Below are 18,011 nucleotides of genomic sequence, written 5' to 3' on the forward strand. Positions count from 1 at the left end.
ACCACCACCACCTCTCTCTCTCTCTCTCTCTCTCTCTCTCTCTCTCTCTCTCTCTCTCTCTCTCTCTCTCTCTCTCTCCTGATGCTGTCAAACACCTTCACTCCTCTGACACTTATACATATCAGGTGATTCAAAGGCGCACAGGAGCCGGTTCCTGGGCACACATGTTGGCCACGAGGTCACACAGCCTCAAGACTAGTAGTGTCTTAAGATGATCTGGATATCTCTCCCCTGGCGAGGGTGAGGGAGTGTCTCGCTCTCTGGGCCAAGCGTCCCTCCTTTGCGGGTAGCGCTCACGATACTCTCGTAGGCTGGGTCCATCTGCGGTAGTCACCTCCCGGCTCCCGTGTGGCCGAGTTCTCAAACTCTTCTCCTGAATCTGAGCCATTCCACCTTCCTCAACTCTAGCAACATCATAACGTGCTATCTCCATCCACTCTATACAAGGAATAGTATTTGACCCACGTGAAGTCAGTGGTGTCACAAATTCGCCTCATTTCAAAAAAAAAGAAGAAAAAGAAGAAAAAAAACACACGTGAAAGTCTCAAACACTTGGCCCCACACTCCTCTCTTAACGCTGGTGAGTGACGCAAGATTTTGCACCAGTTTACCCAGACGTTTAACCTGCTTACCTCTACCTCTCTCTCTCTCTCTCTCTCTCTCTCTCTCTCTCTCTCTCTCTCTCTCTCTCTCTCTCTCTCTCTGATGGCCTGGCCTGTGCCCTGACCTTGAACGTGCGGGTCAAAGGGTCACACGTCATCGAAGCCGAGGGGGTCGCGCCGTCGTGATCAAGGGTTCGGCTCGGTTAACATCCCGTGTGTCAGCGTGGCACGACCCACAATATCCCTCAGCAACGGCGGTAAGAACGATAATTACACTCCCATCCATGGGGCCAGACGACGTTACTGTCCCTGTGGCTTGACTCTGCCTTGCTCCGAGAACCAGGCGTCGGCCATTCCTCCGACACCCGAATTACCCGCCGACCAACATGGCGGCCATTCATCCCGACACCCGACTCACCCGCCGAAAGTAAAAAAAAAAGTAATCGTTAATATAATTCAGCCGGAAATCCTGAAACTGACATAACTAAACAGGTTAGCAATATTAAGATGCGAATCATTTTGACAATCATGAATAATTACAAGAAAAGCAATGAACGATGCTAAAAGAAGCTACCTTAACAAACACATCACACACACACACACACACACACACACACACACACACACACACACACACACACACACACATATATCTTTCTTTCATACTATTCGCCATTTCCCGCGTTAGCAAGTTAGCGTTTAGAACAGAGGACTGGGCCTCTGAGGGAATATCCTCACCTGGCCTCGTTCTCTGTTCCTTCTTTGGGAAAATTAAAAAAAAACGAGAGGGGAGGATTTCCAGCCCCCCGCTCCCTCCCCTTTTAGTCGCCTTCTACGACACGCAGGGAATACGTGGGAAGTATTCTTTCTCCCCTAACCCCAGGGAGAGGGATATATATATATATATATATATATATATATATATATATATATATATATATATATATATATATATATATATATATATATATATTACTGACAATACACACGAATATCATAAAAGTTAATTAACGCGTAACAACAGACAGCTTACTACTAATAGAGTCAGTTTAATGCCAATCTCGACGACTCCTTCGCCTTGAGGGCAAACAGCGAGGCAGAGCCAGACAAAGAGACATTCCGCCGTAATCACCTATAAAGCAAAGTCAGAAGCTGGCACACTCTTCCGCTCCCAGGGCATGGGACGATCCCAGCCCAGGACCTGCCCTGGGAGGATAGGGCAGGTATGTGTGGGTGTGGGGTAAGTGGGGGAGAGATGGGAGGAGGAAGAGGAGGTGGGGAGGTTGAAGGTGAGGATGGAATCATGTTCTTCCCACGCTGCGTGTCCCCCCTAACTATCTTCACGCCATCTTCCACCTCCCGCGCCACATCCCACCACAGGCTGGCTCCCACGCTCACCACCCACCCTACACCCCCACCTCACCTGCGCCACCACCACACCCTGCGACCACACCTCCGCCACTCCTTACGCTCCCACCACCAACCATCTTCACACCCCAGTACTCCTCCCCCACACCACACCTCCTCAATGTTGATCCTTCCCACCCCACCGATAAGGCTCCAGCCAGACTTTGTTTACTGTGTGTGTGTGTGTGTGTGTGTGTGTGTGTGTGTGTGTGTGTGTGTGTGTGTGTGTGTGTGTATTCTGCCACGTGTTGGGCCTTACAACTGTGTGGGGGCCACGTGATGAGAAGGGGAAACACGTGTGCGCGTATACGCAACACCTGTGTGACCCACCAGGTAATTACGACCCCTCCAGCAGGTGTGAGCGAGGTGGTGGTGGTGGTTCCAGGTGTGCCGTGCCTAGCAGCCGTCAGAATCACAATCACTCTCACACACTTCCTCGCTCACCGTCACCGTCATCACTATCACAGTGTCAGTGCCATGATCACCATCAGTGTGGCGTCTTCCCCCACATGACCGCTGTGAATCAAGAGCCAAATCATCCGCTGGTCGTCATCATAGTCATGACTGGCTACCTAACAACAACAACAACAACAACCCAAACAACAACAACAACAACAACAACAACAACAACCCACGTCTGAGAACGGGAAGAAAACTGGGAAAAGAAAATAATAATAATAACCCTATCAAACGAGGCTGATACAACCAGACCAGTGTGACACTAGTAGGTCTCTCTCTCTCTCTCTCTCTCTCTCTCTCTCTCTCTCTCTCTCTCTCTCTCTCTCTCTCTCTCTCTCTCTCTCTCTCTCTCTCTCCCAGCCACTGACCAGGGAGGGAGGGAGGCAGACAGCCGGTACAACCGCACTGGATATCGTGGAGGGTCAGCGACGGCTGCGCATCGCGCCAGCGCTTTAGCAGCTGTCCAACGTCACTCCTTTGGCCCCGGTAGCCGTGTGTTCTTTCTGCCTCACCCACACTTGGGCAAGATAGTGCAGTGCGATCCTTGAACATGACGGTGCGACCTTGGAGGACGAACGGTGCGACCCTTGAGCACGACGGTACGGACCCTTGAGCACGATGGTACGACCCTTGAGCACGACGGTACGACCACTGAGTATGACGGCGTAGTCCTTACACGTCCAGGCCAAGTGTCACACCACCATGCTAAGGAATCGTGAAGTCGCACTCAAAGGACCGACCCTCTGTGCTGAAGGATCGCACCGTCGTCTTTGAGGGGTTGAGAAAACAACATAAAAACAATATGGCTGCCGGTGGAACATGTTGATCATTTTTTCCTGTGAACTGACGTTTGCGAACCATCACACAGGTGCTCCTGCCGGCGCGCGGTGAGCCGCGGCCTCACACGGGAGAGTCGCGCCCGAGGATGACGGCGTCACTAGTCGATGAAAGCAGCCGGCCGGAGGATCACGAGCACAGAGTCGTGTCTTCTGAGACACGTCCAAGTGTACGCTTGGTGAGGAGGGCATGGCGCCAGCGGAGGCGATAAGCCACACGACTGGTCCACTTTCGCCGATAAAGTGACCCACAATCGGCCACTGTGAGTTTACTGTAGTGTGCTGCATGATCCTGCTGGCGAACCAACCTGCCACTGGTGTGTCAAGGACCCTGGCGGACCCACGAAGGAGCGTCAGGACGACGGCTGGGTGATAGTCTCCCTTCGGGGAGGTTCTGGCTTGGTCTACACATTCTTCGTTGACAGCAGAAGTTACGTCTTACACCTGCAACTTTTCTCTCTTCCTTGGGTAACCCTAATCAACGACTAAGCAAGAAAAATGGCGGTGATTGCGAAGGAAACGCCAGATGAACAGCGGCAGACGGACGGCAAAAGTCTCGACAAAAACACTTCCCAGGAAGAGTGAGAGTGTGGGTGTGTGTGTGTGTGTTGTGGCAGGGGACCGCCTCCCCCGGCCAGGCGGTATGGAGGAAGTGGTGAGGCGGCGCTTAACACGGCATATGTGGTATTATGGAGGGTTCAGGAAGGATAACAAGCGTCTCATTGTGAAGGGTTTAGGATTAATGTTAACAGACGGTCTATAGCAGGGAGTGTGTAAGACGTGTTGAAGCGCCCGGCTCCAGATAAGCTGACAGCTTATGGCCCTGCGCCTGACAGCACTTGTAGCGCTGACAGGCTGGGCGGGGCACGGGGCGAATCACGACTGGGCGGGGCACAAGGCGATACTGGCGGTGTATTCACCTTCGGCGATCCTTGACTAACGTTCCAAGGAAAAAGCCTTTGTCATCGCTTTGCCTTCCCAAGCACACGACCCGTGAACCGCTGTTGAATCATCGTGAGGAAACACTGTAGAAACAGCTGGCTCTGGCAGGCTGCAAGGTGCACCTGTGCAAGCTGATAACCACACGGAATTAACAAAATAAGTTCCGGTTACTTGAAAATGGAAACTTCTTGACGCGCATGAGACAGTTCATCTATGCCACAAAGTCTATTTTACTTTTTGTTTCAAGATTCTGCAGTAGATGCCATAAGCAACAGCAGAGGACAACGTCCGGCTATCTGAGGAGCCTTTGTCTAAAAATTAAGATAAATAAAAACTCTCCTGAGTGGCGGTCTGTTCAGAGAAAAGTTGCCAAACACTGTTCGTCCACTCAGGAGCCTCCGCCACAGCCCTTCATCCGTCACGCAAAACTGTTGCTTTGTTGCTGGTGCTGCTGAAATTCCGGTGCAATCAGTGCTTCCCCAAGGAGCTCTTTTTTTCTTTTTTTTATCTCTGCTCCCCACTCTGTTTGGCCACTTTGCCTTACGCATGAACACGGCAACCTACCTGAACCGTAACGTGCAATTCAGCAAACCTGCAAATTAAAGGAACTGCTTTCCTCCAACATCTGGACCCCGAGATTTCCTCGAGAAAACATCTCGAACACTATGATACGATATGAATTTTCTGCTAAAGGACTACTAGATTTATATCCTCCAGAAGTACGCGCCTGTCAGCAATCACAGAGACGGAGACAGACGACCAACACGAGATGGTCAGACATAACCGGAAGAGATGACGACCCGAGTCAACACTCACACTACCTGGACCACCAGCTGGGCTAGCCATGAGTTTTGTTGGGTTAACGGAGGTTCCTCTTGGGTGAACCTCTTTCTACCAACCTGGGACTCTTAAGAGACCCACGACCAGTAACACTACCCATAGTCAACAGGTCCTGGCTTCTTATGGCCTCCTTGAACGTCCCTACAGATACCCTGAGGAGGTCTGACCTGTGGCGAGCACCCTTTCCAGTGTGATCACCGCCAGCACACTAGGTGAAAATAATGGCACTTCAAACCTTCCTCAACTTCACGCGGGTGGCAGCCATGATATCCCCAAGGGTTTCCAATCATCATCTCATGACCATACACTCTCCAGTACTACCATCCCCAGCCACCGTACACACAATACTACACGCCATCCAGGAGCCAGAAGGACAGATCAAATACCCTCCCGAGTAACTTGCAGAGCCTCTTAAGAGGCACTGCCCACCCACTTCTTCATATCCAGAGCCTCCGACACTATCTGCCACTTCAGCTCATACCGTCGGGCTCCTCCTTCAGCAGCATCCCACCACCATCCTTCCTTCCACCGTCAGGAGCCCCTCAACCTAAGTAGAGAAACAGATCCCCGCCACTGTCCCCTGCCACCATGACCATTCCCGCTCGAGTTGAGAACCACAGCAAGGAGGGGTGAGGGCGAGACCTTGGCCGGCAGCGCCGTGGGATAACGGAGTCCGGCCCATCAGCGTGTTCATATCGCGGGTCCGACGACCTTGTGGAAATTCATGGCTCATAATTTCGCACAGGTAATTAGATCTTACGCCTGTAAATCTGGTGGTCATTGTATTTTCCCCAGTAATTCCAAGTTTTTGCTGCCACAATTCCCGGGACCTGCTTTGTTCTGCAGCAAGTTTATTTGACTAACTTGGCTTGTCTAAAACCAATTTACCTGCCATTAGCCAGAGGTACCTGCGTCTTCCTTACTACATCAGGTGAGTCGCCTCTCCTTTCGCAAGGTGTTACTTCCTAGTAGCGCAGCCGACTTCTGAGAGAACATACTGCTGAAAACGCAACTCTGAAACATCTTCACCTTCCCTCACCGTGTAATGTCTTCACCTTCCCTCACCCTGTTACATCTTCACCTTCCCTCACCTTACAACATCTTCACCTTCCCTCACCTTACTACATCTTCACCTTCCCTCACCTTACAACATCTTCACCTTCCCTCACCGTGTTCCTCTACAGTTTAGTCTGGGACGGAGCTGTGGTCAAGGCGTGTAGGCCTAACTACCACACGTCCTCACCTGGCCCATCAGGTGTACCTTGTAAAAACTTGTCCAGTGAGTTCGTGAGGTTCATCAGTGGGCGGTGCGCACATAGCATCTCTGGACTCTGCAGGTTGTGATGTATAACGGGTTCCGGATGTATGGAACGATGATGCCTCTTGTATCCAAGGGGCCTTCCAGGTTCAGCTGTGATACTTTACAATGCACTCCATGCCTGAAGCGCCGACAAGGAATGAATACTGACTACGGAACCATATTCTCCAGGACTTGTGTGTGTGAAATACACCTCTCAAGTCAGCCATCCAAGAGTACAGACAGCCTCGCTGTTCGCACTCTCAAGGCAATGCCTGAAAAATCATTACCGTTTTCAGTACGCAAAGTTGTTCTTATTTTCTCCCGTTTAGTATATAAACTATTCGTCCTAATCCTCCTCCTCTGGATCTATGTCTTCCGTCTGTCACTGGAAATTATGGAAATAAGAACAAAAATATTCAAGCGACTTCCGTGAATGATTCATGCGTCGTTCGAGGCCAAAGAGGTAATGCCATGTCCCATAACTCACATGCACTGCATCATAGCACTCGTGAGGGGCCTGATAACCATCATGCAAGGCTTTGCTTGCTTGCTTGCTTGTCGAACTCGGCCTCGCCACTCTCATACCCTCACAGCGAGACCCAGCTAGTGAGGCATAATGACTCCAGCACGAGACCTGGTGACTAAAGCCGTCACGCACTTCAAGCCTGAACTCATAATGCTCACATGAAGCCCAGTAGTGCTCTCACATGAGGAACTCCAGCTTTCATGGCAACTCCTGCAACTCGTAACGGATTTCTCACGTAGCTCCCGCGTGAGACTCCGCAACACACGCAGAGTCCCTTAACTCACGAAAACCCCCATATCTCTCCTGTGAACCCCATAGACCTCTCGCTAGACCCGTAGGTCTATCATACCAGACCTGATCATTCTTATGCCAGGTCTGAAGAGCCTCACGAAGGGCCTGACACCTCGGATTCACGTGGTGAGGCATCACCACCCACGCCAGGGACAGACGCAAACGAGACCCTTCTCCCAGGCCATCATCTCTGCCTCACACACATTCACACACACACACTCACTTCATAATATCTTACCTTACATTCCTCGACTCCGGCCATGCATCGCAACATCATTGTTTATCTGTCTTCGTCCTAAGTCCCCACCCTCCTCTCCCACCCTCGTGGTCTTAAATTTATTTGCTTTGCTATCTAAACGTCAGGTCAATATTTACACTGGGAACCGTGACGAGAACAACGACTCAAGCAATTCCTATTTATATCTTGCTGAGCCGAACCAAGCGTCACTGTAACAGTCGTTGTAATTCTCGTACACAATTCAATTCCGTGGATATATATATATATATATATATATATATATATATATATATATATATATATATATATATATATATATATATATATGTGTGTGTGTGTGTGTGTGTGTGTGTGATTATTACACGAAAGGGCGCTTGGGAACTTATGGTATTTCATTTTCCCCGTGGACTCTTAGGAATATATATATATATATATATATATAGAGAGAGAGAGAGAGAGAGAGAGAGAGAGAGAGAGAGAGAGAGAGAGAGAGAGAGAGAGAGAGAGAGAGAGAGAGAGAGAGAGAGAGAGAGAGAGAGAGAGAGAAATGCTTAAACAGCAGGACGGTGAACTCAAACCAACGGGTTTTTTTTTTCGTCTTCTTTTTGAACATGCAGGACACAAGCCACAGTGTACGTGGTAGGGAAGCCTACGAGTAGCTGGTGGCAGTGTACGTCCGCTGTTGGTGTGGGGTTTGGCATTCTGGCGGGAGTGAGTAGCAGTTCTGCTCTACGGAGTAAGACGGAGCGACAGATTCCCTTATAGCACCAGGTATACTAGAGAAATGGAAACAGAGAGAGAGAGAGAGAGAGAGAGAGAGAGAGAGAGAGAGAGAGAGAGAGAGAGAGAGAGAGAGAGAGAGAGAGAGAGAGAGAGAGAGAGAGAGAGAGAGTCAGGCGACAGATGACATGGGAGAAAGGTATGGCTCAGGAGCAGAAAAGTCAGCAGGAGACAGGATGATGTTGAGGCAGTGTATGTACCTCGCTGGACGCAACCTACCTTGCTATCGCCAGCGGCAACGACACAACACAACCCAGAGTTAACAGAGCGTCGCCGCTACCCCGGCCACCGCTAACTTCTCACACTTGTCTCATTCCATACAGCGTTAAGTCCTGGTTGTTGGACGGCGCCTTTCACCAGGTGAGACACACGTTACTCAAGTGGTTATGTCACAGGTAAAGTAGAGGCGGAACGCGGTTCTGGTCGTCTGGCAAGAGGGCGGGCTCTCCAACCTCTCCGGTGTTCAGCGAACGTTAATTACGCTTCATATCTTTGAAAGTTTTATTACGCTCCAACGTGGGTAAAATACCTACATCAACGATCAAAGTTTCTATGAAGAAGTGAAAAAAAAAAGATGTTGTCGTATACACATGGCGAGTAAACACGATTAAATGTGGCATAAACAAGTCCTCAGGGCCGTCATATGTGTGTTGACGGTAGAGCATGTGGGCTTCTCAACCAGGAACCGACGAGTCGCAGGTGAGGAACACCTGCGCGCTGTATGTATGACAGACAGGTGGGGGCAGAGCGACCTGTGCTCAAGAATTAATCGGGGATGATAATCACCTTCGACGCTGTGTTTCCTGGAGGGTCTCAATCCGCTTCATGTTGGCATTGACGGGTCACCACGACCTGTCACACACACCCCATGTTACCTGGCCTTCAACCTGGCACAGAGGTGTGACTCAACCGTTATCAAAACCCCGATCACCACCCCTTCTCATCGCCACAACTACCCCTCATGGCCACAACCTTCCCATAGCCACAACTACCCCTCATGGCCACAACCTTCCCATAGCCACAACTACCCCTCATGGCCACAACCTTCCCATCATCCTCAACTACCCGCTACAACCTTCCCATCATCCTTAGCTACCCCTCATGGCCACAACCTTCCCATCACCATCAACAAAAGCTCCCTTCCCACCTCCCTATTCAGATCTCCGCACCCAATGGTTGTAGACCCTACGCCACCATTACCATCAAATCCATGCTGAAAACTCTCTTCCTCGGCGTCCTACTGTGTCGTCAACATGAGTAAATAAACATGATGGCTTACATAATAATCACGCCCTCCCCTTCTCTCTACTATCGTGGAAATGTACAACTCTCACCCCTCTCCTCGTACCTCAGACCCCTTACGTTACACACCATCACAGTAGTCGTATACCCCAATCAACGAGTTATGTTGTTACTGATGCACTGAACATTTCCTTATTTACGTACTTAAAATGAAGTTTATAAGATGACAAGCAGATTATCTGCCTCCTTAACAATTACCCGGAGATTATGTGGTATTCTGGCGATCCTCTCCCACTTCGTCCACCTTAAAGTCACTTTCACACACACACACACACACACACACACACACACACACACACACACACACACACACACACACGCACACACACATTCATGCAGTCTGTTTCCTGCCAGATCAAGGGCTAAATACAGGTCTTGTTCCACTGCTTCCCATCTTCGTGACTCTGCACTAACTTGGGTTCGACTTCATCAACTATGTACCTCATCAGCTCTCGACACTTATCTAAATGGTTTTGTGAATTAAATGCAATCCTGATCGTTCGTTCCTTCTCCCATAACCGCATCATCATCATCATCTTCAGGTATGATCTCAGTCCTCCTGTTAAGTCAATGACACTGACGACGAGTAACAGCGGTCACAGAGACTTCACATTCCTGCTGCACACCACTGGTTGCCTCAACCCATTTAGAACAGGTTCCTCCGACACTCGTCCAGAGTCCCCTTCCAGTCAAACAATCATCGATCCACCGAAGGAGGCTCTACCTTGGGGGCCCCCTATGAAAATCCAGCCCCTTCAAGTAAATATACTGGAAGGGGTGAGAGCATTACACTCGTAAGGGAACCCAATCTCTTGAACAAAATTATGGAGATGCGGGGCATCGATCCCCGTACCTCTCGCATGCTAAGCGAGCGCTCTACCATCTGAGCTACATCCCCATGGGGCTGGAGGTGCCGGGGATCGAACCCGAGGCTCTTTCACTTGCAAAGCGAACGCTCTACCGCTGAGCTACACCCTCTGTGCGTGTGTGTGTGTTTGTGTGTGTGTGTGTGTGTGTGTGTGTGTGTGTGTGTGTGTGTGTGTGTGTGTGTGTGTGTGTGTGTGTGTGTGTGTGTGTGCGCAGAAGCACCTTGGGATGGCAACCGTCCCTAGATAAATATAACAACCATTTCTCAAGAACACGACTCACTGAACCCCTAATTCTACTGTCCTCTCTTCCCACGTCCCCAAGCGAGCCCCTTCCCCACGTCATCTCCGGAAGGATCATCACGCCATGCAAATGTGCCAGGCTGGCCACATAGCTGTGGTCGCCCCACCACACACACACGCACACACTCCCTCCCTCCCTCCCTACGTCAACCACATAATCGTGGCCTCGATCCGCTATACACAAACAAGGACGCAGATGGACGCCCGCTGGGTACCTGCAAACATTAAATTTGTCAACTATGACCGTTTTCATTCTGCGAAAGTTCTCTCTCTCTGCGAGAGAGAGAGAGAGAGAGAGAGAGAGAGAGAGAGAGAGGGGGGGGGGGGACAAAGATAAACGGGAGAGAGAAAGCGGGAAGACCTGACAAGACCTCCATCTTTCCGTACTGCTTCAGCCAGTCGCCGGAAGCCAAAATGCATGAGGGAGAAAATCGTCACCACTTTCTCCCAGGCCTCGCCATTCATCGCACTCGCTCACAAAATACAGACAATCACAACACCTTTCTTTCCCAATACAACGCGATCCACACAACACATTCGCCCAACTTTCTTCGTAAGAACAGCTCTCTGATGTACCACCTTCCCGGCCGACGAACAATATCGTGGAGGAAGTTATGGCAACAGTCGACATCCTTCTGAGGGGAACACCGGTCAGAACTCTGTCCAGTTCCTCCCCGGGACGCCCCTGCAGCCGTCTGGTAGGAGTGGACCACATGGGGCGCCCGGGATGGCTGACCCACCCATGCTATTAGGTTTTATGACGTGTCCCGGTTTGTTACTCCTGTCCTTACAGTTTCCTCCCCAGCTGGCCTGACACCTCCTCCAGCGAAAGCCCGAGTTTTTGTTTTCTGCTGCTGGGGAGCAGCGGAGCCGCACCGCTACAGTCCGTAGGTTGATGCAAGGGGACCCTCCTCGCCTCCACCTCCTAAGCTCTCGTCACATTGGTCTTGGGCAAGAAACTACTTTCCTTCCTCCGTTCGTTTGAATGAATGACTTGACCCCTGAGACCTAGCGTCTAGAGGCAGCCTCGACCTCCTCCTCTGTTATCTCCAACGCCGTTGTCATTGCTTCTCCTGGTACCCCCAACAGAACGAGGACCCTCTGAGTCCATGCGTCCAACCCTCACCCTCGTAAGTCGAGGTATTATACCCACTGTAACCTCTGTGCTTGCCTCCATCTGACTCCTAGTTATGTATATAACCTTTAACCATACTATCGACTTAGACACCTAATATTTCAGCTAACTAAATCGAAATTCACTCACAAACTAATCTGAAAGAGTACGGTTGATCACCCGACCAAAGTACGGTTGATCATTCGACCAAAGTACGGTTGATCAGTCCACCAGAATACGGCTGATCCATCGACCAGCTTCTGGTTGAGAAATCGACTTGAGTACGGTTGAGCAATCGACCAGAGTACGGATGACCAATCGACCAGAGTACGGTTGATCAACCGACCTGAGAACGCTTGATCAACCGGCGATAACTACTACCACTGGCGTAATTCGGCCTCTTCCCACACATTCACCTTCACATGACCCGAAGCCGCCGCAGCCAGCGTACCAGACAGGTGCTCCAGCCTCCTCCGTGTAGTAATAAAATGTCCAGATAAAATGGCAAACATGTATACCATGATCCTTCAGCGAAGAGACCAGTGGAGGTCTCGGAGGATCTGATCCATCATGTTAAATACACGCTGCCAGACCGTCCGGCTCCTACCGAGGCGGCAGGAAACTCAACATGCAACATGCTGCATAAGTAGCCTCATCAACATCGCGAACCCTGTATGGGGCGGAGAGAGAAAACATGGTATGTGAGGCCCTCTGGCGGAGCTGAGAGCCTTTGGTCCGGCACCAGGAGCACTACAGCGGCCCGGGGCACAGCCAGCCATTACACACGACGCGTTGGGCCAAGGGAAAAATCTTACATTATCAAATCCACTTTTCCATCATCATGAACCGTGAGCTTTCTTCTCCGCCAGAGTAAACTGGACGAAACCACGACAGTTTACTGGTCGTCCCGGACGGCAGACCGAGTCAATGTCTTCGTGAATCGGGACATGGGTAGGACACACTCTGGGCAGATCACGTCAAAGGTATATCACGACTGTGGGTGAAGTTCGTCTAGGGTAAACCACGTCTACCCTCCCCAGGAGCAGTAAGCCGGTGGTCGTGTCGTAAAGCCGCTCCACGCCCGCACCAACAACACACCACCACCATCATGGTCCAAGGTCACCAGTTCCTCTCTCCCTCATGTTCCTCAAGCGTACCGACGTCTTCCCTGACGCAGAGGACGATGCTCTCCTGGCAACCTCGTCTTCTCCCTGTGCTCAGCACGGCTGACGTAAATCAACATTCTTCTTCGACGTAGACGGCGTAGGTACACCATTATGGGGCTCGTATGCGGGAGGGAAGCTACCCCATCCAAGAAATGCATTCAAAAGGTGTACAAATAACCATATCCAAATATCAATCAACATCATAACCACATGTTACCCAACATAATATTTTCCAGTTATGCTAGTTAAAAGCCAAAGTTTTTGAACACTAAATAATCAGTAATAATCATATTAAAGTATTTTTCTGCATTAAAAACGAGTCCATTTCATTCTCTTCTGTATCGTCTTCTCTCCTGGTCCGGTGTCCCTGCACCGGGCCATGTCAGCCCAGGGCCCAGGACCTCACCGGCCGTCTCATCCGGGAGTGGTGAGGGAAATCCTCCAGCCACAAGACTCCTACTTTCCTCCTTTAACCCACTTTTCCTAGCGGGCGACGCGGCACCCCATCCTGCTGCTGCTGCTGCAGTCGTCTTAAACAGCCACACAACGACACACACACACACACACACACATTCACACACACACACACACACACACACACACACACACACACACACACACACACACACACAGTCTAGCCGAGGGCTGCACGGGTGGATGCAGGACATCGAACCCGCGTGCCCGAGTCTACGAGACAAAGTCTTCAGCGCTCCTTGCCGACGGTTCACCCACGGCAATAGATGAGCCCCGTGCACAACTCCCCGGTTTACACACCTCCTCCACGATGCCCCACAGAGCACTCCAAGCTCGACTCTTATTCCCTCTTGATATCCTGCATCTCCCCACCAGCGTGGCAGTATCACTTAACACTTCACCATCCTAATGATGTGCATGAATCAATGATCAGACTCCTTAAATATACGTATTTCTTTACCACAGCATTTAGAATTATGTATATCCTAGGTGATACAGATGATCCGTGTTGTGAGTGAATATTAAGAGAAAAAGACTTTCCCATATCTCCAGCAGCAAGTTCAGAGTGTGGGCCAGCCGGTCATCGCCGGAGGAAAACTATTAAACGAGACAACAGTAATGGTTTATGGTCTGTCCTCACCACAACCCGCCTCTCCTGCCTGCCCACCACAACCCCCAGGGATGGGCGAACACACACTAACACAAGTGATGTGGGAAAAGAAGCAGCTATTAGCTGAATAAATAATGAAAAGCTGGATATTTTAAGAGCGGTAACAGACAGCGCCTGAGTAACTGTGGGGTGGGGGAGGCGCACTTCTCTGAGCCGTAGTATCATCCCGCACACCAGGCCTGAGGGTGGAAGGCGAGGGAGGGAGAGAAGAAAGAGAGGGAGGGAGTCGGGCAGGCTGTGAGTTTGCGTCACGACGGTGGCCAGTATTTCCAGACACACCGCCCGTGTCCCCCTCTCGATGTCCTTCCCTCTGCTACGATATATCACAGTCTCAACACGCGGCTCTCTAGGGGTCCTCCTGACCCGTAGCGCATCACCACCTTTGCTGTGAAGCGCTTACGTCGTCTTGGTTCTCGTAATCAAGCGTGGCTCTGGCCCCTCGCCAGCCGAGTCCGCCGAGAGAAAAGTAATCGTCTGGCGGGTGTCTCCTGGACGACCGCGTGGACCAGCCTGTCTGTTCTCCCCGTCCTCCCGGGTAACCTTCCCTCGCCCCGCCTCACCCGAGAACTCCCCCTACCTCGACCCCCCCGACTCACGCCGACGGTGTCTCACCCGCCTTCTCGTGCTGCCTCCAGACAGGTGTTTCCCCTCCAGGAAATACCTCCTGCGCATTAAGTGTAGACAGTCTGGAGTCGTGAGGAATGAGGGAGGCGGCGGTGATGATGAGGCATCGGGGTACAGGACAAGGTAGAGAGGTACAGTCGCCGGGATGAGGGCCAGGTGATGTGCCACTGTTAAGCCCAGCAGAGGGCTATAATGAAGCCTGAGAGATTCTCAGATTATAAGCTGAAAGAGCGAGGGTTGCTGGGGGTATCAACGCTAGTGGGATAAGGCCTGTGAGGAGACTAGAACTGGTGGGATGGAGGACATGAGGAGGGAGGTGTAATGAGGCAGTAACGAGGACGGGGGTCAGGAATGCTGGGAGAGGATGTAGACAAAGCGGGCTCACAGGTAAGGGTGCTGGAAGGACTGAAATGAAACGGTTCTGGTGTTCCAGCACGCTGCAGTGTGAGGTGTCGGAAGCCCACACGACTGGGAAAAGAGGTTGAAAATATGGTCTGGGTGAAGTGACTCGTCGTCAGTAAGAAAATCAGCAGTCTCTGGAAATACACTTAAACGTAAACAAAGGCAAAATGTCTCATCCCTTGAGAGCCGTCTCTCGAGTTCTAATGTTCTGCTGAACTGCCGCCTCTAGTCACTCAGAAGGTCACCCAAAGTACAAAGCCCTCCTTCATCACGATGATCACATGGGAGCAGCAACTATACCACCAGGCTTACGGTACAGAGGCAACCCTTTGACTCCACTCCATAAAGAAATCTAATCGTTCACACCGACGACCCGCAACCCCGCCAACACCCAAATACCCACAAGGAAGAGTCAACAGGAAGACCTCTTATCGCCCGTATTTCCAGGTCATATCTTTGGCCCTGGGAGAATGAAGGGCGCCCGGCTAGCTGCTGAAGCCGGTCTTGGATCAAGTACTTGTGTTGCTGCTGCTGCCAGGGAGATGATGGTGATGATATGAGGCGATATAAGGCCAACAACGAAGGCCAGCAACGGAACTCTGGGAGAACTGTGTCACGACAGCAGAAGAGAAAGCGAGATTTCTCTACTACGTAAGAAAATAATAGTAGGACTAGTTAATAAGCCTCCGCACAGACTCCAGAAAAATCGTACGATCGCGTAGCCGAAAGTCGTAATGAGCGAGACGCCATCCGAGTGGGAGAGAGATTTCTTAATATGCCGAGCATCTAAATGGGGAGAGTCCCTTTCCATTAGCTCCGGGCGCGGACTCTACCTAATGTCGCTTGATAAGTGTCTTAATCCAACTGGTCGAGAAACCTACTCGCGACGCGAATACATATTAGATTCACCTCTAACTGCAAGCGAAGACCTCATTAATAATGCTGAAGTTGGATAAAAAAAAAAAATTTGGTGCAACTGATAGCTCTGACAAATTACTTTTTGAAGTCGCTTTCAACACTGCATGTAATTACGCTGGTCAACATGACAGTCGCGAACGAAAAAAAAAAAAGATAAAATTGTTCGAATTTAAACGTGTAGATCTGAATGATTTTAATGACGAGCAAACCTGTGATGAAGCGGGCATTGAAAGTGACACGACCTTAGCCTGGACAGGCTTCAGCAGAACTTTCGAATGGAACAAAGGTGCCAATGCGCAGTACACGATCTATTTCTAAAACGAAGCCAAGGAGGTGGAACGGTGGAATAGAAACAAAAAAATGCCAGTTGTCGAGCTCATATCAAACAAACAAACAACAACAACAACAACAATAAGAGTAAGTTATGTACATCTGCGCGGAGAAAGGAGACGAAGTAGACAAATCAAACATCAACACGAAGCGTTTGATGCTCATGAAAAGTAGCCAAAGAAACCCTACGGAGTCTTATACAGTTTATGTCAGAAACGAGAGAGTCATAACTCAGTCAATAGACCGGTTAAGTTTTTACTTGAGAACAATGTAAGAAGCGGAAAATGAGATGGTTGTGTTCATGACTTGCCCTTCTCAGTAAGTCACTTACTGAGGGAAAAGTTCCAGATGAACGCAAGGCTGCCAATGTAACAACACCCATATTAGAAAAAAAAAGATGTTAGGTCACGTGCCCGGAAATTATCGTTATGGAAAACTTATGGAAACCATCATTCGAGACAGATCTGTCTACCAGTTAGTGGACCACCATTTCATAAAAGATCTTCAGCAAGGGTTTGAGACGAAATCGCTCATGTCTGACCAATCTGCACCATCCTTGTTCGCTAGGGACCTGATACACACACACACACACACACACACACACACACACACACACACACACACTACTGTAATAAGCTGTGAACAGATCGCCACGACGTCTCGTACCAACACATTACCAGTTACACAATCATCCCAGGGGGGAAAAAAAAACTGAAGCTATGAAACCCGAAATCATCGTCAGGTCGACCACCTGAACCCACCCCCGCTGTGATCAGTCACATGTACACTCGACGATGCGTCATTCTTTTGTCTTCGTCTTGAACCTGATCAATCAAACAGCTGGACATATCAGCTGTACAATCGAGTCTTCACCTTAGAGTGTTCGAGTCTTCACCTGAGAGTGTTCGAGTCTTCACCTTCAGGAAAGTGTTCACCTGAGAGTGTTCGAGTCTTCACCTTCAGGAAAGTGTTCACCTGAGAGTGTTCGAGTCTTCCACCTTCAGGAAAGTGTTCACCTGAGAGTGTTCGAGTCTTCACCTTCAGGAAAGTGTTCAGCTGAGAGTGTTCGAGTCTTCACCTTCAGGAAAGTGTTCACCTGAGAGTGTTCGAGTCTTCACCTTCAGGAAAGTGTTCACCTGAGAGTGTTCGAGTCTTCCACCTTCAGGAGAGTGTTCACCTGAGAGTGTTCGAGTCTTCACCTTCAGGAAAGTGTTCACCTGAGAGTGTTCGAGTCTTCACCTTCAGGAAAGTGTTCACCTGAGAGTGTTCGAGTCTTCACCTTCAGGAGAGTGTTCACCTGAGAGTGTTCGAGTCTTCACCTTCAGGAGACACACTCGCGAGCATCGGGGAAAAAAAACCCGAAGAATGATTCGCTAGCGATTTCTGTCGCTGAAGCTTCGAGAAACTTATATAAAAGATAATCGAGACATTTTGTGTCTAGAATTTGAGACATAGGAGAAATCGACATACTTTTGCAGCGCTATGCTTCATAACGCTGCTTTTCGCTGCGAAATGCTTGACTGATTCTACGATAAGGAATTCTACAACGAATAGGTGCTCTTTACAACGAAAGTGAGAAATATCGTTCGATAACATGAACACTTTACTGGGCGAATATAAC

General features: G+C 50.0%; 1 protein-coding gene and 2 non-coding genes across 5 annotated transcripts in view; all 3 read right to left on the minus strand.

The window, feature by feature from the left end:
* LOC139766550 (uncharacterized) overlaps positions 1–18,011 on the minus strand; it is a 261,997-nt gene that overhangs the window by 124,209 nt on the left and 119,777 nt on the right. The gene's annotated exons all lie outside the window — the stretch shown is intronic.
* Positions 10,349–10,421, minus strand: TRNAA-AGC (transfer RNA alanine (anticodon AGC)). Its single transcript has one exon. It is a non-coding gene; the product is annotated as a tRNA-Ala (tRNA).
* TRNAA-UGC (transfer RNA alanine (anticodon UGC)) lies at positions 10,429–10,501 on the minus strand. The gene has a single exon. It is a non-coding gene; the product is annotated as a tRNA-Ala (tRNA).

The sequence above is a fragment of the Panulirus ornatus genome, chromosome 58, assembly GCF_036320965.1.
Source record: "Panulirus ornatus isolate Po-2019 chromosome 58, ASM3632096v1, whole genome shotgun sequence".
NCBI lineage: Eukaryota > Metazoa > Arthropoda > Malacostraca > Decapoda > Palinuridae > Panulirus > Panulirus ornatus.